The sequence below is a fragment of the Ascaphus truei genome, chromosome 21 (assembly GCF_040206685.1).
Source record: "Ascaphus truei isolate aAscTru1 chromosome 21, aAscTru1.hap1, whole genome shotgun sequence".
Lineage (NCBI taxonomy): Eukaryota > Metazoa > Chordata > Amphibia > Anura > Ascaphidae > Ascaphus > Ascaphus truei.
Window position 1 is genome coordinate 7165186 of NC_134503.1, and position 27709 is coordinate 7192894.

A 27709-nucleotide genomic window follows, 5' to 3' on the forward strand; every position below is an offset into this window, starting at 1 on the left:
GTGATTTTTGGAGTGCAAAGTTATTGATGATGTCATCAAATGATAAGCTACGAAGTTTGTCACTTGCGATGCACATGAGGCTTATGGTCGTATTCGAATGAAAATGTCCATATTTAAAGAGAATCTTCTTTTTCCCATATCTTCTTTATTTATCATCTGATTTTAAAGCTTGAAATGCATGAATTTGTTTCTATTTCTGTGGCCCCTCATATTGTAAGGCACCATGCTGTAGCTTAGTTGGCTTATGCGCAAGTCCAGCTCTGCCTATATACAATCACTTGCGTCTTCTGGACTGTAAATCTGGATAGATTTATATACCGAAAGCAGAATGGACGTACCGGTTAGGCTAGGAAAAGAAAAGTGAGGATCGTCCAAGTCCAGTGATATCAAAATTCTTGGATTTTCAGGACAACATTGGCCTAATGAGATTCTTTAGGAAAGTCCCAGAATTTTGGGTCAGAAACTGTTAAACCTCTATTTTTCAGGACTTTTCCACAGATCTGGCCAAGAAAAGGAAAGATTTCAACAAGTTTGCTCTGAGTTGGTGATAAAACAGCTGAGGTTCGCTTTGCTGTACCCAGCACAACTCAAAGCCTCCAGTAAAGACGGCACTGAGACTTTTCATACACATAAAATAGCACAAGATTTTCTCATAGGCTTTGGTGACGGATTAAAAGTTTCACAGGAGGGGACCGATGTCTCTACTGGTACTAAATTATATTTTAAAATGGTCTTCCTCTGACTCCAAAAGGAAAAAACTCGAATTTTCAAGGTCTATATTGGAACAAGACGGGCATAACCTTCCTTTCAGGCTTTATTATCTGGAAGTTGTTTGTCTTTGTTAGAGTTTTCAAACAGTTATGCATTCTGTTGTCTAACTTTTATCACACCTACAGAATTTGTCCTGGGTCGTTCTGCCGAATTGTAAATCGTAATGTTGTAAAGTTGTCTGCCATTCGGGGCCAGCCTAGGTAAGGAGTGCCAAAAATTATGTATATTACTATGAATAATTCAACATACATTATGAGGTTCACCTCCTGGAATCTGGGAGGAATTAATTCCCTAGTAAACAGGAGGAAAATTCTCAAGCATCTAAAGAGAATTGGAACAGATTTCGCCTTTTTGCATGAGACGCAACTGGCGAATAATGATCTAAACAGAGAGTAGGTACTGTCCTGTTATTTTGCCTCATATAACGACAAGCTCTGGTTAAAATAGGAACACCATTTACATTTACCAAACCTATGGGGTGCCCAGATGATAGATGGCTAATTGTGCAAGGGAACCTTTTTAATGAATCAGTAACTTAAAATCAAATTATATGCTCCCAATGTATATAGCAGTCATCTAATTCTGGGTGGAGATCTTAACTCAGTTGATGACTCTTGGATAACATCCTCAGCCCACCTTCTTCCAAGAAACGGAGTAAACTTGTTTAGCAACCATTCCACATTAGCTATTTGAGAAATGAGTTTGGACTTATTGACCCATGGAGATCACTATTTCCTTTGGAAAGAGATGTTACATGTTTATCTATAGCACATAAAAACATGACCAGATTGGATTATTTTCCGATAAATTCATCTCTTTTACCTAAGATTATTACGGCTAAGGTGGAAAACATACTCATATCAGACCTCGCTCCCATTTGGTTTACCTCAAAATGCATAGGAAATCATTCTTCTCTGGGAAGTTGGACTTCCCCATCTAAAATGTTGAATAATTTGACATTAGGAATCTATCTCCCAGAATGATGGTTGCAGTATATTAGAAAAAATGGACAAAAGGATCTTAGCCAGAATTTTTCTGGGAATCAGCTAAAAGATGCATTATGAGGGGAAATGATGGCATACACAATTTCTAAAAGGAAAAAAGATAGCGAAAAGTGTGTCCCTAAGCAGGCACGTTTCAGAGACTTATGTTAGTTTTAGTTTTAGTTTTAGTTTTAAGACTACAGGACAGAAATGGGAGGAATATTTAAATAAAACAAAGTCTCAATCTTTTAGAAGAAATGGAAAACACCCTAATCCTCAGGTAGCACCCTCATCTGATATACTCCTTAATCAGTGCTGTTGGAGTAAAGTTTCCTTCCTCTTTCCCCCAAAGTGTATTTCTATCAGGATACAAGTCTGGGACTCTCTGCCAAGACCCCGATGTAATCTATCTCAATCAATGCAGGGTTCTATAGAGTACTTAGGCATAGTAGTCGCACGTACCCTATGTAAGCTTTATGCGTTACATGTAAACCAATTATTGTTAAGATTAAAAAGGATCTGGAATATTGGAAATCTCTCCCACTCTTTTTATTAGGCAGCATTGCCCTATTACAAATGAACTCATTTCCCAACCTGATAAATGTTTCACATATGCTTCCCCTGTTACTAAATAAAGAAAAGACCTAGCTTTTATTAATAAGACTTTTACGGACTTTGGCTGGAATAATAAAAATAAAAAATAAATCCAGATTAGTAGACTTGGCACACAAAGACCTCGTAGAGGCCAATTTTCCAAAAATAGAAGAGTTTAATCTGGCATGCTTCAACTTCTACTGCTTTCCCTATCACATTCATTTATTAATACAGGTGTGCAAATTATTCACCAACATTCGTCTTTGCTGCAAACATAGCGTTTATTCACTGCTTGGTCACTATTCGCACATTCGACCTAACGTTGGATTCGTCCAGAAGTTCCAGACCCTGAAATATGGCTTGGGAGAGGGCGTTCTAGTTAAATACGTAATAATGCATTATTCCTATTAGCGCATATCCCAAGTGTGCTCAGGTCTTTTTGTGCCCAGGTCTCTCTCCCTGTGTTATTTGAAGGTGGGTTTGAGGCTCTTTATATAAAATAGGGATCTCTGACTGGAGATAATTACAATAACATCTTGTTTTATTATTTACCGAGAGCCTTGAAAATGTATAGATGCAGATTAAAGTTGTATCCTAATTACATGCTTCATTTGCCTTTTAGAGGCAATCCTGATTTCCTTGGGAGGAGACATGGACGTACCATACAGAGACTGGGCCAAAACAGGTCTATCCTCAATTTATTAACACACATTCCCAGCAAGCTCAAACTCCCACACCCACCACATGATGAATATATATTTATGTCAACCAGAGAGCTACTGAGCGTGGCAATGGTATACAACAAGAGACAGGGGGTGCCCAATGCTACATACCATTGACAAAACATATATGATGAAAAGTATAAAGTAAAATACTTTTTACTTTATACTTTTCATCATATATGTTTTGTCAATTGGATGTAGCATTGGGCACCCCCTGTCTCTTGTTCTATCCTCAATTTATGCCTTTAAAGACAAATTACATTTAAGTATTCCATCGTTTGATTTTCTTAAGGAAAAGTTTACTATATCTATTAGAGCTTTTTATGTATTTACAATGTAGATACTATATTTTTAAATGACTCCATCACACCAAACCCTCTTCTTGCTAATAAGTTAGATACGGCTTTAAGACTTTATACTCCGAGAAGTTATTCTACCTCTATGGGTAGTGACCTATTTAAGGAAGCCAGAGAGAAATCAGACTTGTTAAATGTATTGGGTCATGGAATTTCCAGATATTATTAATATTGACATCATGTTTAATGGCTACAACAACATTAAAAAAATTGCATTCTCTCAGCTGACTTGTGGGAAACACAATTCAAGTTTTTCCAAAAAAGCATTTATTTCAGCGCATATTGTCAGTAAAGCAAATCCGGATTCACCTGGTAGACATATTAAGGCAGACTTCATGCATTGCATCTGGCACTGTAGGAAAATAAAGCCTTTGTGGGGCAAAACAATAGTGTATATTAACAATCTGTTGGGAACAGCTGTGAATTTTCACCATATACCAATTCTGCTAGGAGATACATGTATATGGGCATCAAAACTATGGTAGATTAGCATATTTGATTCTGCTAGTGGCAACAAAATCTAAGGGCACTAAAATAACAATAAAGACCTTTGCCACATGATAGTAAATTGATTGTTTACCTGTAAAAATGCCCTGTTGGTTAGCTTGTGTGGGGCAGATGACGAGCAATTAAACAAAGTGTTTAAACATTAATCGGGCATGAAGAACTTTGAACCAAACCACAATTAAAAGAGAAAGACGTCTGTTGGTAATCATTTTTTTATTGGCATAAACATGTTTCCCAAGTTAAATGGCACATTTTGGAATGGGTGGATATACCAGCAAGAGGTGGGGATAGGGTTCATTCACTTCATAAATGAGAAACCTATTAGATTGATACTCTTGAAACTATTTATTTATAAAAAGGTCTTACCAGGAAATAATACATTGAGAGCTACCTCTCGTTTTCAAGTGTGTATTTCCACCAAAAGGGTTAAATGAGGAATTAAATTGTAATTGCTCTCTTTATTAATCTAATTACTATGATTAGTTTCCATTGTACAACGGAAATGTAAGCAGTGATTTAACATATGAAACATTGGTGTGCTCTGTGTGGTAATACTAATGTTGCACCAAACTGTGTCAATTGTTATCTTTTTGTTGTGGTTACTATTGAAGGTGACCATGAGGTTGAGCGGTTGTCCTGGTGTCCCGAAGAGGTGAGTAAAACCTCTTGGAACAGCCATTTCAAAACCGGAACATATGATGCATTTTAATACCCCGTTACTACTGCAGCTTGGCTTGTATTTATGTATGTATGTTCCCCCGCTACCATCTCCTCTGCTGTCAGAGTTGGATGTTTGTTGGGCCCACCCCCCCGGAAAGCGAGCCCAACGTCTGCAGCTGCCCGCGGGTTTATGGGAAAAAATGTTCCCATTGAATTTGAATGTCTTTATTATTTGGGTAATTAATGGGTAGGGGGAGGGTAGTTGCCCCAGGGAGAGTGGACATGCCTCCCGGGTGGGTAGCGGGATTGGGGTTAACCCCTTAATTACCATAGTGATGGTATGTGGGGGAAGGTTGTTCAATGTATTGTTTGTAATGTGTATTGGGGGGAGAGGAGGTGGGTGAAGGGAGTAGTTGCCCCAGGATGGGTTAACCCTTTCGTTACCATAGCGGTTACTAGTGCTAAGGTAACTAAGGGGTTAACCCCTCCCACAACATCACGGTAGGCCTAATCACCCAATCTGGGGCAACTACCCCATTTACTCACCCCCTCTACCCCTAATAAACCAGGTAGCCTGGCTTAACCCCTTCATTGCCTTAGCGGTTAGCCGCTAAGGTAATTAAGCTGCTTTTATTTTATTTTAATAACATGGCATTGTAGCAGGGGGACACCGGAGCTGAATCGCAGGCTTCCTGAGTTACAGGTCCCGTTATGGGGTGCCGGTATCTGCTTGCTTTGGTTATATCTCCCGATCACGTGGGCCGTGACGCGGGAGAATTTAAACATGGCCGCTGAGATACCGGCACTCAATAACGGGGCCTGTAACTCGGGAAGCAGGGGGTCCCCGGACCAGAAATCAATGCGGTTCAGCTCTGGTGACCCCCTGCTGCAATACAGTATTATTAAAATAAAATAAAAGCCCCACGATCGCCTGTTAGAGGCACGCAGGTAGAGTGACTGATTCAGTCTCTCGCTTGCTGCGCGTCTATTACAGACAGGTAAAGCCAGGTAGGTTTCTCACAGCGCGAGTCCCATTAAAACGGAGGGACCCCCGCTGTGTTAATCCCGATGGGCCATTCATCTGGCCGTTGGAGTCTCGCGGCACGGGTGGCAAAGAAGTGCAAATTCGCAAGGCAAGCGGTTGAAAACCAGCAGTTGCACCTGTCGAATCTCTTTTTGAGAGAAAGGAATTAAATGGATATCTCAATAAAAATGTTGAATTCCTTTGGGTTTAGATAGTGACTGGGAATGGAAAGATTTCCTGACATCTGATTTAACATTTGTTTGTTTTTTGTGATAATAAAGATTGTATTTTATTGATCATTCCTAACGAAAGGTAAATACTGTACTGTATACTGACCTGAGAAGGGACCTTCTGCCAGACACGTATGGTGCGAAACGCATAGGATTGGTGGGTCCACTACCTGTATGTATGTATTATTATTTTACAAGAAATATATTTATATATTTTTTTGCAGTGTAGCTTTTTTTGTATTGCTTTGTGCTAATAATTTTGCCTTAAAAAAAAATCATGAATGCCCTCTCTTTCCTTTCTGAGTCATGCAAATCCAACCAGAGTAAAAGAGGTTGTTGCAATTACTTGAAACACTGTTATGTATGTATGTATGAATGTATGTATGCATGTATCTTTATTTATAGAGCGCCATTGATGTACATAGCGCTTCACTGCAGTAATACATGTGACAATCATATAAATAACAAATAATACAAATAACATATGATGGGAAGACGCGCTTTCGGACATAAAAGTAAAGGAAAAGGAGTCTCTGCTCCGAAGAGCTCACAATCTAATTGTATTGGATTCATTTATTGCCAGTCGGATTGAGCATTTGTGACATATTGGGTTTGCCACCTAGCACTTTCCTGATGACCAAAACATGCCAACCAGCCAGTTTTCAGAATGGAATAGTTTTGTAAAAGAGTAAGCCTGTGCATGGGACTTCTCCTATGTTAAAGAGAGAAGATGGTTTCAAGTTTGTGTTTTAGCATCAAGCACCTGCCTTTCAGATTTGAAGGATGAATATTCAATGGTTATCAAGATCGCAGAAGTGTCCAGTAGCAGGTTCAACAGATGTACAGTGGACCACTCAGGTCATATCTTTACAGTGCCCTAATGATGTACCTGGTATGGCATGGACCCTGGCACACCAGAGGCCCTTATGATGTACCACCTACCAGGGCTCCTGCTCCTTTTCTAGGGGGTGATCAGGATGACCACTCCGATGGATCAGTAAGCCTGACCGAAACAGAAGTGGAGTCCACTTCTGTTTCCAGCATCTGGTTCCTGACATTGTCATGTGATCACTGCAGTAGCAATCACGTGACGCAGAAGTGACGGGAATTTTGAGGACACTGGGGCCACACAGTAAAGGTTAATACCACCCTATATACACAGATCAGTTTGCACTATTGTTGATGTAGGCTGTGTAAAGAGTATCTCTACATCAGAGCTGAAACAGCAGTGCTGAACAGTTCTTTGTGGCATAAAAGATGTGCAACATTGAGCATGTGCGGCCAGTATTAATCACATCCATTAGCCACTAATCTTCATGATAACAGCTCAGCTCCCTATTGGCTGTAACCAAAATATTCCGCTGATCCTGAGTGGAAATGAAAGCCGGTTGGGCACAGTGTCCAATCCACTATAATAAAGAGAACCTCACCTAGGTAAGGTCATGCCTCTTATTGTTCAGGATCTGCCTTATCTCTGCCGTTCCTTCCACGTATAAAATGGAAACAATGAACTCACTATATAGGTTAATTATTATCATTGTTTATTTGTGAAGTGAAGAGGTAGCCAGGCTCAGTAATAAAGGTTAAGCCCGTGTGGTTACCTCTGATCCATGTTTTGGGGGTCAGGATTGTCAGCTCTTGGACCCAACTGCTGTAAAAGCATTACCTGTAATTATGCGACAATAAATAATTTTTGTGTTTTTATCTTTCCAGGGATGCCAGCGAGCAGGGACTGCTGTGGTATGAGTTTCAGGGGGGAGGGAGGGGGTGGCGGAGAAAGTGTTTTCAGATTGTGTCTATCTAGTCAGGGCCCAGAGTTGCTGGTTCCCCTAAAAATGTACCCAGGAAGCAGGTTGGATGCCTGGCTGCATGTAGACACATTGGGGGTTATGCACTAAGCAGTGATAAGTGGGTTTTCTGGGTGCTATGCACAAAGCAGTGAAAAGTGCTTTTAAGTGAGATAACTGCCTTTATAGCGTGAGAAGAAAAAGAGCAAAACAGTGCACTGCCAGGGAGCCAGGTGGTGTAAATATAAAAAAATCTATTTATTCAGCAACACTTCACAAAGACATACCCCCCAGGGGGTGAGACAGTACCTTCTACGCGTTTCGGACCATGGGGGTCCCATGGTCCGAAACGCGTAGGAGGTACTGTCTCACCCCCTGGGGGGTATGTCTTTGTGAAGTGTTGCTGAATATATTTTTTATATTTACACCACCTGGCTCCCTGGCAGTGCACTGTTTTTCTCTTTTTCTTCTTACTGGACTACAATCTACAGATTTGCACGCCCCCTGGATGGACTATGTCAGAATCTTACTAACAGATGGAGTGGGTAAGAGTTTAATATATATTATGTGTGATTATTATAGATGAGTACCAGTTATAGCACTGTTTTGTCTCCAATGAGGGGTCACTAGAGTACCTTAGGGTACAATAGTTGGTCCCCTTCAGGAGACTTATGTGTCTCATAGGTGACTCACATATCACATCTCTTAGTTAACCCACTCCGCTTTTGAGTCTGTCCACCAGTCCTGTTTATTACTAAAGATAGACATTTTGGAATGTCCACTGACTTTGGAGCAGCCATTCCACCCTATACCCCTATACTTTATAGCGTGATACTGCCTGTTGTGAGATTCACAAAGCATTGATAACAGGGCAGTATCGCGCTATAATGGCTTTTTATTCCACTTAAAAGCACTTATCACTGCTTTGTGAATCTCACAGCAGGTAATATCACACTATAATGGCTTTTTATCTCACTTAAAAGCACTTATCACTGCTTAGTGCATAACCCCCACAGTCTCGGTAATATCTCCCCTTGAAAATGCTTGCGTGACTCACCACTTGGGGTCCCTGCTTCAGCACAGCCCAGAAAATTAAATGGGGCATAGAGATGTGAGGTGTCCCTGAAAAAGTCAAGGGGTCCCCTTGGTTAATGGGGATACCCAGTAAATACCCAGATCACCCAGAACCTGTTCTGAGGTGCTTCAACCATGCTTCAGCACAGACCAGAAAGGTAAATGGGGCATAGGGATGTGAGGTGTCCCTGAAACAGTCAAGGGGTCCCTAGGTTAATGGGGATACCCAGTAAATGCCCAGGTCACCCAGAACCAGCATAGGGGTTCTGAGGGTACTTCAATCATCTACAAGGTTGTGAGGGGACTTCTAAAAGTCCAGTCCTAAGTTTATTGTATAGAGTGTGAGGAATATGGCTAGTAAGAAATAATGTGCAGCTTCTTATTCTATTTCCCATAACCAAAAGACTTAAAGTGTATATTTTATGGAACAGTGTGTTGTAAAACATATGCTTGTGCACAGAGATGAGCTGGAACGTTCAGAGCCAGTGTTCTGAGTGAGCCAGTGGGCTACCAACTTGGGTGACACTGTGTCTACTCATAAGGTGGAGATGAAAGCCACAAAGGATGTGTCCGAGGTGTCAAGACCATTGGACAGGAGGAGATCGATGGACGCCCTTTGCATTTTCATTGTCCCACCTGACTGGCAGGAGCCTGTGACCGCGGGTGGCATTGAGGGAACCAGGGTCAGTGGTGCCAAATTGCCCATGTCCCCTCTCTTCATTCAGATTTCCAGGTAACCCTGTTGTGTCTACCAGCTTGTCTCTGATTGGTGACGGAGACATTTCTCACACTTTGGATTGGCTATAGTATTTTTTGAATGAAAGTCAGAGATATTATAACCCCTAGCGCCCATTAGATAGAGGGGTTTCCAGTGTTCTTCAAGGTCTCTCAAAGTTTTCTAACATTTTAAGCAGCCAGTGAATTCCAGCCCTTTGGAGAGAGAGGGGAGCTGTGGCGTTTGGAACTGCAGGTTGATTTCAGTTCCAAGACTTTTTAGGGTAAGCTTTGGTTGAAGCCCCTACACCTAGGAAAGTATAGTTGTTCAACCCCAATTCCCAAGTACTGTAAATGTGTCATTTTGCTGTAGTTTGTGTAACATTGTGTGTTTGCCTTTTCCTGTGAATACATTTACAATTTATTTCATTAACTTGCTTTGCTCAATGCATGATCCTAGTAAAAAGGTGTAAATGGTCTCCCGTGACATAAAGCACCAACTTATTCCTCTGCGCATCACAATGGGGACACAGAGTTAAATATATTACATAAACAGAATGACCTACCAAATAAGGACAAGCAAGCACAGATACAAAAGGTAACGAGGGCCCTGCTCCTGAGCGCTGTTACCACCAGAGATCTGAGTATATTTTGTGTAGGGGTTGTCATAGCAACTAGGGATGAAAAAAAAAGTTACCCTCAATGGTGTCAGCTATATTTACATTATAAAGAGTGACATTACAAAAATTAAAAATATATATATGACCGCAATTTTAACACATTCATATGCGTATAATGTATATCCAATCTTATCAAATGACTTTTTTTTAAAAATCAAATATAAAATATATGTAAGTGTATGATTCACGTGTTCCTACTGGTAATAAACATTTAATGCAAAGTTGTATTAAAAGTTCTATATATGGCAAATAACAATATCACTATACCCTAGCAAACCTGCCTTTCCCCATTATCTCTTAGCATGCCATGTTTCCACTGCAGCCAGGGATTCTGGGAAATGACATGCTAATATGCACACAGTGTCACCTTTTGTTTCAAATCCATTTTAACATGGAGCCCTATAATATGTTAACTTGTGAATGCTGGCTCCAATATGTTGGGAGGACCACAGGAAACATTACAAATATGTTTTATGTAACGTAGAAGAAATATTATTAAAATGGAGGTTCCAATTATTCATTACACGGAGAAAAAAAACACCTCATCATTTGAAAATGATGGTTTTAGATGATATTCCTCCCAATATTTTAGGAGGATATTAGATATAGATATTGCACTTTATGCAGACGTGAAACATTTGGATTTTCAAGGTAGCAGAGCCCCATGTACCAATAGGGGATGAGGATCATGATCGCTGATGAGGAATAACCTGTTGTTAAGGGGTTAATAAATTGAGCGGGAAAGCTTTGCACATAGAATGTCCTGGAAGGCTGTTGGGATAAGTGGGCGGAGCTAAAAGGACAGTTGGTTTACCTGACAGTGTCGGCCATTTTAAGTTAACGGTAGAAGTGAGTTTCCTGGCACGGCCTTCCCTCCCATTATATATAAAAAATATGTTCAAAGTTATCTCGTATGTACTTATTGTGTTAATGTCATTTTATTAAACGTCGATATAAACAAATTATGTAAAAATGTAAGGAAGGTCGGTGTTGTCACAGCAGCACAATGTCCTTGACAGTTGGAGGAGGTTAAAAGCTGTTGGGATTTCTTGGCCATATATGGCCTAGGGAAGGTAGGACAACGCCTTTAGATTTGCAGCTCGAGTTTCGCTAGTCTTTAGGTTATGTTGATACATGCCCTCTGGCCTTGAAGCCAGTGGCTGGCATATGTTAAAATGTAGGTGATAATAAAATGTGGTGGCCGTTTACATCCAAAACACAGTACTTGTCTGACTGGTTCTTATGGGGTTGGGTGAGGAATCTTTTAAGGTGTATTGAGTAATTCAGCAGTCAAGGTGATTTATCACTGGAAGGTTTCAAAGAAGAATTGGATGTTGCAACTATTCTATGATTTTTTTTTAACATAACACTGTTTCCAAATTATTGTTTTTCCATTTTGGGTGGGGGGGAGGGAGGGAGGGGAGGGTGCAAGGGGTGGGAGGGGGGTGCAAGGGGAGGGAGGTGGGTGCAAGGGGTAGGAGGGAGGGAGGGTGCAAGGGGTGAGAGGGAGGGGGGTTGTTAGGGAGGGAGGGGGGGTGCAAGGGGTGGGAGGGAGGGGGGTGCAAGGGGTGGGAGGGAGGGGGGTGCCAATGGTGGGAGGGAGGGGGGGTGCAAGGGGTGGGAGGGAGGTAGGGTGCAAGGGGAGGGAGGGAGGGTGCAAGGGGAGGGAGGGGTGGTGCAAGGGGAGGGAGGGGTGGTGCAAGGGGAGGGAGGGGGGGTGCAAGGGGTGGGAGGGAGGGGGGTGCAAGGGATGGGAGGGAGGGGGGTGCAAGGGGTGGGAGGGAGGGGGGGTGCAAGGGGTGGGAGGGAGGGGGGATGCAAGGGGTGGGAGGGAGGGGGGTACAAGGGGTGGGAGGGAGGGGGTGCAAGGGGTGGGAGGGAGGGTGGTGCAAGGGGTGGGAGGGGGGTGGGGTGCAAGGGGTGGGAGGGAGGGGGGTGCAAGGGGTGGGAGGGAGGGGGGGTGCAAGGGGTGGGAGAGAGGGAGGGGGGTGCAAGGGGTGGGAGGGAGGGTGCAAGGGGTGGGAGGGAGGGTGGTGCAAGGGGTGGGAGGGGGGTGGGGTGCAAGGGGTGGGAGGGAGGGGGGTGCAAGAGGTGGGCAGGAGGGGGGGTGCAAGGGGTGGGAGGGAGGGAGGGGGGTGCAAGGGGTGGGAGGGAGGGTGCAAGGGATGGGAGGGAGGGGGGTGCAAGGGGTGGGAGGGAGGGAGGGAGGGTGGGTGCAAGGGGTGGGAGAGAGGGAGGGGGGGTGAAAGGGGTGGGATTGCAAGGGGTGGGAGGGAGCAGGGGTCCAAGGGGTGGGAGGGAGGGGGGGTGCAAGGGGTGGGAGGGAGGGGGGGTGCAAGGGGTGGGAGTGCAAGTTGGGTGCAAGGGGTGGGAGGGAGGGGGAGTGCAAGGGGTGGGAGGGAGGGGAGGTGCAAGGGGTGGGAGGGAGGGGGGGTGCAAGGGGAGGGAGGGGGTGCCAGGGGAGGGAGGGGGGTGCAAGGGGAGGGAGGGGGGGTGCAAGGGGTGGGAGGGAGTGGGAGTGCAAGGGGTGGGAGGGAGGGGGGTGCAAGGGGTGGGAGGGAGGGGGGGTGCAAGGGGTGGGAGGGAGGGGGGGTGCATTACTTCTCTGATTGGAGCGACGCGCAGAGGCTGTACTGATCCGCTGTATCTAACCTTTACCTTCATTGGAAGCTGGAAACTGGCCAGTTGGACCGGAGACGATGCACTGCATGGAGTAGGTGAAACTCCTTACCGTGAAGACAAGAGGAACGGGATAAGGAACCTTCCAAACTTGGTCGTGACTCAAGAGGTAACATACTAACTCTCTATGCATCACCCACACTGGTTGTATATGCCCCCCTCCCCCAGAGTGCCTTTCTCGTCTCTCCGCTATTCAACTTATTTGGCTCACTACATTTTCTGCAACAGATCACACAGTATTTATGCCTTCCAGACAGTACCAGACACATCTGCATAGTATAATATTGGACATTGTTGTTCCGCAATACTAGGGCTCGCCTGAAGCTCGGACCGGCTTTTTTTGTATTACCTAAGCTGTATATGGATTAGCAAAGATCCTGCTTCCCAGGGTTCATTAAATGGCTTTCCCTGAAGAAGTAGTTTATTCTACGAAACATGTTGGATGATTTTTATCTAGTGCCTTAATATTGCCATTGCCTCCTTTGGCTTCACCCTGCTAGTATTACTCCCGGTGGTAATTTTGGGCATATGAGAGACTTTGAGAGACTTTGACTGCCTCCCTGCCGGTTCCCTCGCTGCTGCGGAGACTGTGACGTCATCAAGCAGTATCCCGTGACGGAGCGACAACGTGGCACGCCGAGTGTACCCTTGCAGAGCTGAGGTCTCACCCCTGTACAGTGGATCTTCTCGCTGAGCCACACGAGCTGCACCAGACGGCTTGGAAGCGCGAGCGGTCCCACCAAGCACCAATACCTGCAACGGAGCGTGGTTGCTGTAAAGGGAAATCCCCTTGGGAGCGATGTACTGCGGGTTGAGGGGTTTTGGACATTAATCCTGCTCCTGAACCAACGTTACGCCCCCGCTGAGAGAAGCAAGCTGCAGACTCTTCTCACAACAGTTGCTGAGTGGTAACTTGTGTGAAACACACTAAATGCACCTATTCCACTGTTTTGATGTACGCAGATTTATTACCCTGTAATTACTAATATATAGCATTACTTACTTCACTATTTGGCGTTGTGCGCTGTTTCTTTTGTTTTCATTAAATGGCTGCCTTTCCATTTCAATCAATCCTTCAGTCAGTGTACTGCACCGACACACTTTATTCGAGCAAATACCCGGTATGTACCTGGCAGATACCTGGAATGCGCCGCTCCTCACCTCTGACAAGCCCCGTTGCATTTGCCTTCCCAGCCTGGGTTCATGCCTGGCTGATGGGCGGCTGATCTGTTAAATGATAATGATTAGGATTTAGTAGGCTGCAATGCTTCGCGTGTCTACCAGATGGCATAAATTCATGAATTGTAATGCAGTATATATATATATATATACTGTGCAGTATTGCAGCCAGCGGGAATAAAATGCTTCAATCCCTGCCTGGAAAATAACTCAATGCACTCGGGCAGAAAACAGTCACAAACCTCAATACACCCGGGTATACCCGAATTCGTGGGACTAGCCGAGCTCGAATAAAGTGTGTCGCCAGTGTAACTCAGCGGCTACAATGTATTGTTATATTACTAATTACTTCACATTCTCCATACTCTTGGTATTCGGAACAAAGCTCTATCCTTGATCTCCTCTTACCCTTCCCATCGTACTTTCAGTGTCTCTTTTGCCAACACCTCCTCTATTGATCTCTCTGGGGGGTACCCCACGGTTCTGTCCTGGGACCTCTTCTCTTTTCACACTCTCTCTAGGTGACCTAATCACATCTCGTGGGTTCAAATATCACCTCTATGTTGAGGACACACATTTACTTTTAAACCCCAGACCTTACACCTGCTGTACAGACCAACGTTTCTAAATGTCTCCTGGCTATATCATCTTGGATGGCCCTGCACCGACTTAAACTTAACATGTCAAAAACGGAGCTACTCATACTTCCTCCCAAACTTGGCCCTACTACCTCCTTCCACATTACTGTTGGAAATACTATCCCTCACCCAGTAGCCCAAGCACGCTGCCTAGGAGTCACACTCTCTCACTTTCTCCTCTCACATTCAAAACATATCTAAAACCTGTTGCTTTTTCCTCTGCAATATCACAAATATATGACCTTTCCTCTGTTGCTTGACTGCTAAAACTCTGACTCAGGCCCTCATTCTCTCCCGTCTCGATTACTGTAACCTCCTGCTGTCCGACCTTCCTGCCTCTCACCTGTCTTCCCTACAATCTATCCTAAACGCTGCTGCCAGAATCACTCTACTCTTTCCTAAATCTGTCTCTGCATCTCCCCTCCTGAAATCCCTCTCCTGGCTTCCTATCAAATCCCTTATCACACACTCAATTCTCCTCCTCAATTTTAAAGCTTTATACTCTAAACCTTTCTCACTGACTGCCCCACACCTCTGGAACACCTTTCCCCTCAATATCCGACTAGCACCCTCTCTATCCGCCTTTAAGACTCACCGTAAAACACACCTGCTTAACGAAGCATATGAGTATCTCCGCTGATATTTTATACCTCATACATAAAGGTTGGCCCTTTGCAGTCGCACTTACCAGAACGCCCTCCTACTGTCTCTGTACGTTCTTCCTACCTACCAATTAGATTGTAAGCTCTGCGCAGCAGGGACTTCTTTTCCTAAATGTTACTTTTATGTCTAAAGCACTTCTTCTCATTATGTGTTATTTGTATTATTTGTTATGATTGTCATGTGTATTACTGCTGTGAAGCGCTATGTTCATTAATGGCGCTATATAAAGCATACATAAATAGATACATACTAAGGTAACAACATATATTGTTCCAGTTTGCAGCTCAAACTACTGGGAACATCGTCAAAAAATTATCACAAACAGGAAAGTGTTGCAAATACTTTGCACTTCTGAGGAAGTTTGTTAAATCGCAGACAAACAATATCCTACATGTGTTTTTATTTTTTTTTAAATAAATCCGTTCTGTAATATGAGAAAATACTTGAAGCATTTTTTTTTAAAACTCTGAATTACATGTTTAATGTATCTAATGTATGTATTTAATCTAACAAGCATTTTTTGTTTCTATAGCAACCATTTACAAAGTCACATGCCCATCTCTTCTGAAACAGGCTCTGGCACACACTTTTTTGAGCCCAGTCCTCTCTCTAGCAGTGCACCAATTGTATCTAGTGACTGCCTGGTCATATGATCTTCCCCACAGAGCTTTGCATCTTTGGTCCTCTTCTGCTGCACTGACAGCCATTTAGTGAAAAGCAAAAAACAACACCCAGCGCTAAGGGGCAAAGGAATGTAGCAACTTGGCTAGAGGAAGGAATGAAGTGTGGATGGGATAAATATAAATGTAAATGAATAAATAATCACAACCCGATGACAGTGTCTCGACCTTAGATGAACCTCTCACCTTGGTTCTTATAAACAGTGTTGATAGAAAACTCAGGGAGCACACGCCATCGGTAAGTACATGAAAAAGAGAACACAATGTAGTGCAATCCTGTCTGAACACAGGGATAGGAGGGGTGGAATACACTCTCCAAAAAACGCACTCACATGGTAGCTATAGCATACAAGGCTCGAGCCCCAGACTAGGGTGTGGTGTCTTAGATGACATTGATGTAATGGACTCTTCCGGTAACTTGCTAGTAGTGCTCCAGCAGTTTCCACCCAGTCATGCAAACAGAGACAAGCACAGAGTAGTGTAGAACGTTCAAAATGTATTGATGCACAAGTAAAATACTTAAAAATGCACTCATGTGAACCCTCAAACAGGGCAATGTACGGGAAAAAGCTGGGTTCATTCTCTAGTCGTGATTAATGTTGAACACACCGCGTCAGTAGTAGCCTTCACAACGGAGGCTGCTGCGCACACAGACCTCATCTCGCTTGCGTCTTTCTGCTTCCTACTTCCGCGTGTCAGCTATGCGTTCCAACCGGAGTCCCAGCGTGGTGACGTCACACCTCCAGGTAGCGATCCCCAGAGCTCCAACTCTACGCGTTTCGCAAAAAGCTTTGTCAGGAGTTGCTCCAAGAATGACACTGATGGTAGTTCCTTAAGTAGTTTGCACTAACCAATCATTTCACACATTACTATGATGCCTGTGCTCTCAGAAAATGAGACTGCAACCTCTTTGCTATACACCCAATCAGTATATTCTACACTGGGTCACAGTGCATCTGGCAACCAATGGTAGTGCTCTATACCGGGTCAGAGTTCATCTCACAAAACTCTAAACACAGTGTATATGCAAAGTAGTGCATTGATCTTATACAGTATACATTTAAAAAATCAATACATAGTGGATACATCTCTAAAAGAGATAAATAAACTAAACTACCTTTAATACATAGACTTTGCTACGTCATAGCGCTGTGTTCTGTGCGCTGCGCTGTGCAGTCCGCTGGCTATGAACTCTCCTAGGATTCTCAACGAGGCAGAGGGGGCTAACGAGCTGTGACGTCAGCCCAAGGCGGCGTGGGGACTTTTCAGTTACTCTCCGGTTTTGTGCTTCTCTGCGGGGCCCTTTACATGATTTGTATTTACATTACATCTTTATTGACGAGGGGGGCGTTTTCACGCTGTGCATGTCTTGTGTTTTCGCACGCTTAACATGTTGTTCTTTGTTCACCATCTATTTTTTTTATTTAAATAAATTGCAATTTTGTTACTTTTCCACACTTCCGTGAGTGCCCCCAATTCTTTGGAGTTTCTGGTATCACCCGCTATCGGGTTGTCCCTTCCTCTTGTTGTTTGCCTAGAACGCATTCTCCAGGGGTGCACCGTCCCTTCAGATAAGGGAGTGTTGGCTTTTATATCAGTTCTTATTGAAACATTATTGGGTAGTAGTGCATTCCCGCCCCCCCCCCCCCCCCTTTTTTGTATCATCTTACGTTTCAATGTCACAACGATTGAATTCCTATGAGAAATCTCATATTCTCATGTGAACTGTTATCTATGACAGCCATAGACACGAATGAACAACCATGTAAATATATACAGCTCAACCCCGTTATAACGCGATCTGTTGCAACGCGGATCCGCTTATAACACGATGCCAGCACGGTTCCCAATTTTCGTATTTATGAATACTTTACAACACGATTATTGGTATCTTCAATACTTTATTGTACAACGCATACAATTGTACATTATTTCTAACGCGATCCGCTTATAGCGCGATCGGATTCTTTGGACCCCAAGCACAGCATTATAAGGGGGTTGCACTGTATATCATCAAAAGAGGAAATCATAGTGTATACTTAGAGTTTAAAGCTCTTTGGGGCAGGGACAGCCTCCCAATGTTTACTTTCATATGGATCCTTAAGCCCTATGCATTATTGCACATGCCCTCCCTGTACTACGTCTTGTAGAATATCTCTGTAATGCACTGAGTACATACTTGACATTGTCAAAATAAAAACTATACATTGGACAATTGGGCAGGTGGTGAAGCCTGTCTAATTTAATAGCACATTCTTAAGTCCAACCAGTTAGTCAAGTGGCGTACGACACGGCCACTGCCTGCCAGCGCAACTCAAAGAGATTTTAATGTATCCATGTTCAAAACTATCCTACGTTTCAACTGAAATGTTAACTGAGAAGCTCGGTGCGGAATTGGAATAGCATGCAACTGAGAAGCTCGGTCCGGAATTGGAATAGCATGCAACTGAGAAGCTCGGTGCGGAATTGGAATAGCATGCAACTGAGAAGCTCGGTCCGGAATTGGAATAGCATGCAACTGAGAAGCTCGGTGCGGAATTGGAATAGCATGCAACTGAGAAGCTCGGTGCGGAATTGGAATAGCATGCAACTGAGAAGCTCGGTCCGGAATTGGAATAGCATGCAACTGAGAAGCTCGGTGCGGAATTGGAATAGCATGCAACTGAGAAGCTCGGTCCGGAATTGGAATAGCATGCAACTGAGAAGCTCGGTGCGGAATTGGAATAGCATGCTATCATAGTGCAATATTTTTTTCTGATATAGTGGCAACAGAATTTTAATCCTGTCTGTAAATGTTGCTTATGCCCATAATCATATCTAACTGCCCATGAAATGTCTGTAAACTGAATGCATAACCTTTGTTCATTTAATGCAACCATGCAATATTATAACTCTGGTTTCCAGGCAGGCGCGTGCAGGCAGTGACTGGGGCCAGCCAATAGAGGGCAGTATCTTGTTCGCGTCACGCACACCATAGCGTGCGCAGCCGCAAGCAGTGGGGACCAGGCCTCAGGCTCCTATTCAATATGCAAGGAAGCCTTCCAATGGCGCACTGAGTTCCATTCAAGTGAATGAAGAAAGATCAGACAGATTCACAGTATATTGAGTTGGGGTCTTACTTTCTATACAGCTCAGTTTCTCTAAATGAATAGAAACCAAGTGGACTGTGAAGGAAAGTCTCCTGTCTGCAAAACTGAAGCAAGAAACTAATAGTAACATCAGATTTATTAAACAATAAAAGCCAACTGCCATGTTTCTTCTTTGATCAATCATCAGTTCTTTTTTGTAACACCCATGAATCTTTGGTAACAATAAATAAATAAATGTATTGGGGCTGCGGAACCAAACGCTGTAAGACCACCGGAAGAAGAGATCAGTGTATCTCGAAAGCTCGCACAAATAAAAGCATTTCGTTAGCCACAGAACGGTATCGTCTATTCCTTTTTGAATATATATATATATATTTATATAAACACACACATATACATATACACACACACACATTCTTGTATAGCACATGCAATGCGCACAGTGCTGTATCCAACACTTTCATCTCTCTGGCAGTGCAGCAGTTAAATGTCCAAAAGATCAGTTAACATTTATTTCAATACACTTTACAGTATACACAAGAAAAATGACCCCTGGACGAGGTCAAATGTGTATCTCGCACAACATCACAGAGGAGGGTAGATGGATAACCTGTGTGATGACTGGAACTGCAATAAATGATAATAGGGCGGTGCTGACTGGGAATATATACTGGGATGAACAAAGAAAAGAAAGGAAGCTCCCTATTGTGTCACACTAGAGAGCACCCTTCACTTAAATTAAAAACACTATTTATTAATGAATTAATTAAAATATATTTATTGCAGCAAAATATACAATGAACCAAATGATTAAAACAAATTAAAAATGAGGGAGGTGTCTGTGTGCTTATTGTCAAAGGCGTCAGTGTATATAATGAAATAGCTATTGATTACTATCTATGTCCACGGTTATATGATTATACTAACCGAGGTAATAGCTATTAAATACAATTCTAGGTCGTCCGACAACTGTTCCTAAGTAGATGAGAGTGTTGGTTTGTTAAGAGGGTAATGAGCTCTGTGTATCAATGGCTTTACTTGAAAAATGTTCATTCTTTTTTAAGAGCTTTTGGCTATCATATGTTATAGCTGTTCACCAGGACAGACATATAGGCTCAGCTATTTCTGAGCCTGGTGGTCTGGTATCACCGTGTATGTGTATATAGTGACTGTATTCACAGTACTCTATTTTCAAGCAAAGCCATTGATACACAGAGCTCATTACCCTCTTAACAAACTAACACTCTCATCTACTTAGGAATAGTTGTCGGACGACCTAGAATTGTATTTAATAGCTGTTACCACGGTTAGTATAATCATATAATCGTGGACATAGATAGTAATCAATAGCTATTTCATTATATACACTGACGTCTTTGACAATAAGCACACAGACACCTCCCTCATTTTTAATTTGTTTTAATCATTTGGTTCCTTGTATATTTTGCTGCAATAAATATATTTTAATTAATTCATTAATAAATAGTACTTTTAATTTAAGTGTAGGGTGCTCTCTAGTGTGACACTATTGGCAGCTTTGTTTCTTTTCTTTGTTCATCACTTTACAGTATATGCTGATACAATATATATTGATCATGGTAAATATAAGTGGATATCTGTATGATGGCTTAATATTTAGTTCTCCTGTCCATTAGAAATGTATTTGGAAGAATTGAAGCTTTATTACAGTACGACAGAAATTCAAACTTTCATTTTTAATTATTTAGAAGCTTTTGATGAAATCATGAAAACTCATTTCATTTCTTGATCAGCCTGATTTTAGGAAGCTTCGATTTACCATCCGGATTGAGAACTAATCAACTTAAGTGTTAAAAGCGTCCAAACTCCTATCTTAACTAGCAAAAATACTCGCCCCACTCCTGTTCTGTCCTAAAAAAAAACAAAAAACTTTTCCATCCCTATTTAGACCTTTTTCAGGGACTGAAACATTGTTTTTTTTTTTTTGTTTGTTTTTATATATATATATATATATATATATATATATATATATATATATATATATATATATATATATATATATATATATATATATATATATACACTTTTTGCACAAGACCACAGGAGTGCCGCTCACTTTTTTTCGTTATGATTACTTCCTAGAATATTATTGGAAGCATTGTCCCCTGGCAGAATAACTACAGGAGTTGTGTTTTCCTCTTTCTACAGTAACTACTTAATGAGGGAGGACAGCCAACTTTGTATTAAGCACACACTGAGGATGAACCCCACCCTCTTTTGTTCATGTCTATACTAATGAGAAGCGACTTGCGCAAATAATGCACTAATAACAGGAAACCTGGAGCATGTTCTGATTGGAAAACACTAAACAATGTTTGCCAGTTTTCCCTGAATTCCCTGCAACCTTGTCTCTCTTATGCTTTATTTAACTTTTTTGTCTGTGCTCCAGGCACCAAAAGGAAATGATTAATTCTGTGGGGTTGAAATTCTATGTACAGCACTGTATGCACTGCAGCCCTATATAAGAAAATATTGTATTACCATTATGAATAATAATCATAAATATTTTATTAGCATTGTTCTGGCTTGTTTATATTTTATTCGCATTGTTTTGGCTTGTGCTGAAAAACTAGTTGCACAAAACGGATTTAGCAAAGTAAAAATCCCATTGAAAGCAATCTCTTTAAATTCCAGTTTCTTTGATAAATCTGGTGCCTTTTTTCCCATTAGTTTTGCACCTTGCCGCTTTTGCTTTTTACCCTGTTTACTGTATGTTTCTGCCTCTCTCTTCTTTCCAATATTTCTTCCTTTTCTTTGATGGTTTACTGTACATTCAGGTTATTATTCACAAAGGGGGATCCTTGTGGCTATCAGATATAGCAACTATGGGATATATAATATACCTTACAAATAAGAATGATATATTTTACAAATATATATATACCATACAAATGAGTAATATATACCAGGAGACAGAAAAACATGCCCAGTAGAATTTGATGGGGTAGAGTAAAAAACCCACAAACAAATACAGTTTCATTTGAAGGTGGATTTAGATGTAATACTTCTTGCTAAAGCTTTCTTTTCCCTGTGTCTGTCTGTCTGTCTCTGTCTCTCTTTACCCTCTCTCTCTCCCATATATTCTGCACTTGTAAATGTCAAGAAATAAGTTGAAATATTTGACTATCAGTCCTTCTCCCCCCCCCCCCCCCCTCTCATCTGTTCTTCTCATTAGGGTCTTAGTGCAAATGGACTTTAGCGCCCTTGATACATTAAAGTCTGCGTGGGAATCAGCGCTGCTGTAAATGATAGGGTAAGGGCGACTTTCTTAATCTTTTATGATGAATTTTTGTTATTTCTACATTAAAAAAACAAAGTTCCAGATTCATAAGAACTAAAACAGGGAACACATTATTAACACCATGTATGAATAAATATTCTGATCGTTCTTCATAAAATCTCCAAGTTGTGTAACATTATATATATATTCACACACACACAAATTATATTTATTTTTATATATATATATATATATACACACACACACACACACACACACACACACACACACACACACACACACACACATATTGCACACACATGTATACGTTTATTTATTATAGATCTATGTATCTGGTGCTTTTCCTTGCTGATCCTCTTTTTAGTTTAATTCAATTCGTTTTTGTCTTTACAAAAAATATTAAACTGATCTGAAGTTCAACAAATATTTCCTTCTAATTCCCCATAATTTCTATTTGTAATATGTATATAATTGTCTTTCCCTAAATTCTGCTGACCTGCCCCCTCTTCCATCCTTCCCTTGGCAGTACATTTTTCTGACCCCTGTGAACCCCCCCCCCCCCTCAGTATAGGATTCAGCAGAGATACTCACAGTTGTCAGTAAACACCATAGCTGGCTGTTATCCCAAGCAGGGGCTGGATGAGGAGCTCAATACACAGGGTGTCTGGTCGGCTATGTAGGTGTCTGAGACCTGTGCCTGGCAGGCTCGGTGTGTTCCTCCTCCTCCCAGCTGACTGTGTTTCGCCTGGGACGCTGCAAAAGCGTCTCATTCACCTTATTACTCAGGCAATAATCCTCTCTTTTCCCAAAGCTTGGGTAAGCCCAGGGGGAATAAAGCCAGATCCCAGGATTTTAATAACTCAGTGCCAGAGGGGTGTCTGCAATGCCTTGCTCTGGCACGAAAGGGTTAATGTCAATTTGACAGAATGATATGCAAATGTATCAAATAATGTTACAAACAGCAAAACTGACAGACATGTTATTTTAGACCCAATTTATGAAGTTGTTTTTGGGTGTGAACATTTATGGATGTAAGATTTGTACAAAGAACTTCATAGTGTTTAAATGTACGTTTGTAATTTCAGCATAAACTGGTTTGAATATTGTAACGTGTGTTTCCTGTTTTGTAATATGTATTTGGGCCCCCTGCAAAAATCTTGAAAGGGCCCCCTAAACAAACTGCACATAATAAATGTAGTTTCCACAAGGGCCCCCATGTCAGCGGCTTTGTGAGCACCCCCACTCTCACACACCTTGCACTCAGCAACTCACAGCCCCCCTCTGATCCTCACTGTCCCCCTCTCATACTCATCCCTCTTATTCTCGCACGCACTCCATTGGTTGTCACCCTCTCACCCCCCCTCCCCCCAATATGTCTCACTCCCTTTTTTATTCTTTCTCCCTCTCTCCCCCACTCATTCACTCTCCCTCTCCCCTTCAATTCCCCACCAGACACATACTCTCAATCCCTCCCCACACACACTCATTCCTCCCCACAACACCCACTCAATTGCCCCCACACACACACACACACACACACACACTCATTCAATTCTCCCCCCCCCTCCACACACACACTCATTCCTCCCGCCCCCCACACACTCATTAAATTCTCCCCCTCCCCCCACACCCACATACTATATTCCCCCCAGGGCTATACACACACACACGCTCAAACCTGCACACTCAACCCACCCCCAAACACTCACCCCCACACACTATATTATATTTATTTATAGGGATGTGTTTTAGTGCAGGGATATACTGTACCTGTGTAGTGTCAGAGGGCGCAGGTAAGAAAGTTCATGTGAATTCAGAAGTGGCGAAGGAAGGAGAGATGGAGATATATGAATAAAGTTAAAGACATAATGAGGCTGGTAGAAAGAAGCGCTTATTTTGAAAAGAAGTGAGGTCACAGCAAATATAAATAGTCGCGGCGGCAGCAATAGTTTAGTGCTGAGATGTGCAGCCTGGGATACATAATGTCCTCCTTTCCAGCGTAGTTCAAATCCAAGATTCAGGGCCAGTAGATGTTGTATTGTCCACTTGTTTCACTCCTGTTGAACTCCCTGTTAAACTCCACACTGCTTGTCACTTAAACAATGGCTACTTTAAAGATGGCTTGCTTTACATGTAGGCTGCTGCCCTCTGCCACAAAGACTACCCCTACTCAAATTGGGGGGTTCATGTGTCTACCTAAACAAAAATCCTATATGTTCACCTATGACTTATGATTGCTCCGGAGTGGATTCTATCACCATTAGTTTGGTGAGTTTTGAACTCGCCCCCATTATTTTATTTTGTTTGTAATAATAAAGTTTAGTTTTTACCTCAAATCAGATTACTATTATTTAGGGGATATTATTTATATCTGATTATCAGCATCACACCGTGGTGATATATCTCAATACTAATCTTGCTTATCTCTCTTACATTTGAACTAGTCAGGTTACCCAGAGAGTGCACGGTATAGGGTATTCCAGTTTCTCTACGGCCGTGGAGAGAAACACATCTCTCTGTGCTGCTATTATTCAACAATTACCCTAGTGCACCCTGAATATGACCCTGGTTGAGTTGCTTATACCCTGAGGAAATCAGTTTAATTTACATCTAGGTGCAAATTCTACAAACAAACTGGTTTTTAAAGGTATCTCACTCATTTATGCGAGAAACTACTTTTCATAGCAACTGCAAAAAGATGTATGAGCACAATAGGGACATACTGTACTGTAACTACAGCAGGGCCCCGGGTATACGGCGGGTTCCGTTCCAGGGGCCCGCCGTATAGTGAAAATCGCCGGAAAGCAGATCCGGCAATTTTCAGTGCTGCGCATGCGCAAACCGGCATTTTTGCCGTTCTGCGCATGTGCGACCTGAGGTCTGCGCGCGCAACCGGCGGTCTGCGCATGCGCACCGGGCGCACCCGCCCATTCTGCGCACGCGCGATTTTAAATTCAACATGGCGGCCCCCTTCTCGGTGCCGCCGTATCAGCGGATCGCCGAAAAGCGGAGCGCCGAGAAGCGGGGCCCTGCTGTACCAGGCAGCAATGGGTCGCGTATATATACCAGTCTTTCCATATAACCAATACTATTATACTGAATGTTAGTCATAAAATGTGCAATCTTATTTTGGATTAAATGGTATTGTAATAACTGTGAAGCACATCAAATCACACGAGATGAGACATTTATGCAATTCATCTAGTATTATAATGTTTTACATTTATCGGAAATCATTGCAATGTTAGTGGTACTTTTTCCGGACCTTGTTATGTATAAATTTGTATCTCTGATGAACTTATCAATGTTGAGGTTCAATTTGTACAATTTCTTTTGAATTTACTGACGATGATGTGTAGGAATTAGTAAGGTGGTTACATACTATGTTGATATTTTACCAGATGGGTGGATTAACAATTATCACTAATCACCCACTGTCTCTGTAAGTTCTTCCTACCTACCAATTAGATTGTAAGCTCTTCGGAGCAGTGACTCCTTTTCCTAAATGTTACTTTTATGTCTGAAGTACTTCTTCCCATTATGTGTTATCCATATTATTTATATGATTGTCACGTTTATTACTGCTGTGAAGCGCTATGTACATTAATGGCGCTATATAAATAAAGACATACATACAAACATTATGAGGGGTATATATACTAGGATCCTGGTAGACAGCAAGTATTGACTCCTGAGGAAGCCTTTGAGGTGAAACCCGTAGTCGGGGAAACAGAGAAGTATCCTCCCTTCTCCTGACCATCGAGATACCAATCAGACACGTGACGGGTCACGTGAGACGCTAAAATGCCGAGCAGTGCAGAGGCCTTAAAGAATGGATAGCGTGAGTGCACATTCTTATGAGATTGTTACTGATATATAAAATACAAAAATGATTTATTATGCAACGGTCGACAGTTTTGGCCCGCTGGCGAGCCTTTATCAGGAGTCCTCTTTATCCTCTTGATAAAGGTTTGCCAGCAGACCGAAACGTCGATGTTTGCATAATAAATCTCTTTTATTATGAAGACTGCTTCTTCATATCTAGGATCGGTGGCGGTTTGTGCTGTTGAGCAGGACCGTTGTGGCTGAGCACATGTGGCATTTCATCGTAGTACTGTGTGTGGGAAAAAGTGGTGGGACGGGCACTGCTAATTAAAACAGGCTGGAGGCAAGGTGCTACAAAAAAGGGTTCTTTATTGCGGCATGATAGCCAATATAAAACACAAGGAGGGTCTATATTGGCTATCATGCCGTAATAAAGTACCCTTTTTTGTAGCACCTTGCCTCCAGCCTGTTTTAATTAGCAGTGCCCGTCCCACCACTTTTTCCTGCTCTACCTTACCTTTGGAACGAGAGGCACGCAGGAGACCAGGAGCTACCTCATCATACCGGCCGGAGGCGTGTAAAAGAATTTAACTACCAACTGTGAGTAAACGTGCTCATAAACAGTGAGACTACGGGAGACTTGAAAAGCCCGGCCAGAGGGGGACCGCCGGGTGGGGCAACATACTCACCGGGAACAGGTTAGATGGCTTCTCCCCTCATTGCATGGATTATTATACTTATGGCTCACTCCACGCTGGAACAATAGTATTGATTTATGCCTCAAGAGGATGTAACCTGGTCTGTACATTATTACTGTTATGCTTACAGGCAACACTCAGGATATAGAGCACCCAATTAGGGATTTTCCCTTGTCTACATAGTACTGTGAGTGCACCACTTTCTGGACTATTGATATATACAGCCACTTTTTTTTTTTATACCATTCCATTTCTGTTCTTCCTGAAAGCCTGGCTGTCGCCCAGAATACTCCCATAGATGTCGCCACAGATTTGGATCGGCCTATTATAATTAAGCAATATGTGAGTAGTACTAACTACTGGCTATTAAAACGCCCATTCCATTTGAGAAACGTATCACACTATGTTTGTGTCTCTATTTTTTCTTTTCGGGGTGATATTGCGCTCCACTGCGTTGGAAAGTTTTCCATACAACCAGTTGTCAGGTCAGCTAGGGCATAGGTTGATTGAGTAGGCTTCTCTCTGACCAATCACAGGGAGAGTGACCCCAAATCGAGCATAAAAAAACCCTAGGTAGGGATTAGATGAGGCAGGAAACGAAGATCAGGGGCGCACACTTATCCAGGTGTGCATAAAAAAAAGAGAAAAATACACATACTGTATGTGCAATAACGTGGATTGGGAAACTCAGGAGAGAACAGCATCAGAAACTTACGTCCCGGAGAGGGAAGCCCCACACAGAAAGCAAGATGCAGTAAAGGAAGTTTCAAGAACACACAGTACATGGACAGAAGGATATGAGGAGCAACTGGTAATATACATGTTTATGTAACATGGCATTTTCCTTCTCCATTCACATTCACGGCATGGCTAAAA

The 27709-nt window shown here is 42.4% G+C and overlaps 1 protein-coding gene and 1 long non-coding RNA gene across 6 annotated transcripts in view; one reads left to right on the top strand and one right to left on the bottom strand.

The window, feature by feature from the left end:
- Positions 1 to 27709, bottom strand: part of LOC142472072 (histo-blood group ABO system transferase-like) — a 178775-nt gene that overhangs the window by 150158 nt on the left and 908 nt on the right. The gene's annotated exons all lie outside the window — the stretch shown is intronic.
- The window catches only part of LOC142472078 (uncharacterized), a 172124-nt gene that overhangs the window by 118108 nt on the left and 26307 nt on the right, over positions 1 to 27709 (top strand). For all 4 annotated transcript variants that reach the window (XR_012789589.1, XR_012789588.1, XR_012789590.1 and 1 more), the window contains one exon: positions 22245 to 22322. This is a non-coding gene — a long non-coding RNA (uncharacterized LOC142472078). The remainder of the gene's footprint in view (positions 1 to 22244; positions 22323 to 27709) is intronic.